General features: G+C 61.9%; 1 protein-coding gene across 1 annotated transcript in view; it reads left to right on the top strand.

Moving 5' to 3' along the window:
* Window positions 1-1063, top strand: part of LOC108447915 (vegetative cell wall protein gp1-like) — a 3150-nt gene extending 2087 nt beyond the window's left edge. Inside the window, exons 4-5 of the mRNA XM_017739206.1 lie at window positions 3-360; window positions 561-1063. The gene's annotated coding sequence lies outside the window, so the exon portion shown is untranslated. The remainder of the gene's footprint in view (window positions 1-2; window positions 361-560) is intronic.
* The last annotated feature ends 6 nt before the right edge of the window (window positions 1064-1069 follow it).

Genomic DNA, 1069 nt, shown 5'->3' with positions numbered 1-1069 from the left:
AGGTGACATCCCCAGCTGGTCCCAGTGGTGGCCACGCTGTCCCTCCCTGCTGATCCCAGCCATGGCCACCCCCCAGGTGCCACCCCCTGCTTTGTCCCTGTCCCCATCCCGGGGCCGTCCCGGTTTGCACTTTATGGTCAGATGTCCCCTCTGGCCACCCTTGGGTGCTGTCCCCGTGTCCCCGGGGGGGTGGCAGCGAGGGGGCAACGAGGGGGCAACGAGGGGCCAGCGGTTGCCACCCCCACCCTGCCCGTGGTCCTGGTCCCTTCTGGAGCTGGAGGGACCCTCGGTGTCCCCCACCCTGTCCCAGGGGTGCTGCCAGGCCAGGGAGGGACACCCCGAAATTTGGGACACCTCAAGGTGAGGACAATCCCCGTGTCCCCGGGGGGGTGGCAGCGAGGGGGCAACGAGGGGGCAACGAGGGGCCAGCGGTTGCCACCCCCACCCTGCCCGTGGTCCTGGTCCCTTCTGGAGCTGGAGGGACCCTCGGTGTCCCCCACCCTGTCCCAGGGGTGCTGCCAGGCCAGGGAGGGACACCCCGAAATTTGGGACACCTCAAGGTGAGGACAACCCCAAAATTGGGACACCCCAAAATTGGGATAGCTTGAATTTGGGGACACCCCAAAATGGGGACACCCCCAAAATTGGGAACACCCTAAAACTGGGGATGCCCCTAAATTTGGGATAGCTTGAATTTGGGGACACCCCAAAGTGGGGACACCCCCAAAATTGGGACACCCCAAAATTGGGATAGCTCGAATTTGGGGACACCCCAAAGTGGGGACACCCCCAAAATTGGGATACCTCGAATTTGGGGACACCCCAAGGTGGGAACACCCCGAAATTTGGGATACCTCCGATTTGGAGACACCCCAAAATGGGGACACACCGAATTGGAGACACCCCAAAAGTGGGAACACCCCCGAAATTTGGGATACCCCGAATTGGAGACACCCCAAAACTGGGGACACCCCAAATCTGGGATACCCCGAATTGGAGACACCCCAAAACTGAGGCCACCCCCAAATTTTCCCCCCCCCAAGCTGAGGACACCCCAAAAGCGGGGCCA

Source organism: Corvus brachyrhynchos, unplaced genomic scaffold, assembly GCF_000691975.1.
Source record: "Corvus brachyrhynchos isolate BGI_N302 unplaced genomic scaffold, ASM69197v1 scaffold827, whole genome shotgun sequence".
Taxonomy (NCBI): Eukaryota; Metazoa; Chordata; class Aves; order Passeriformes; family Corvidae; genus Corvus; species Corvus brachyrhynchos.
This window is presented reverse-complemented; position numbering and strand designations above follow the sequence as displayed.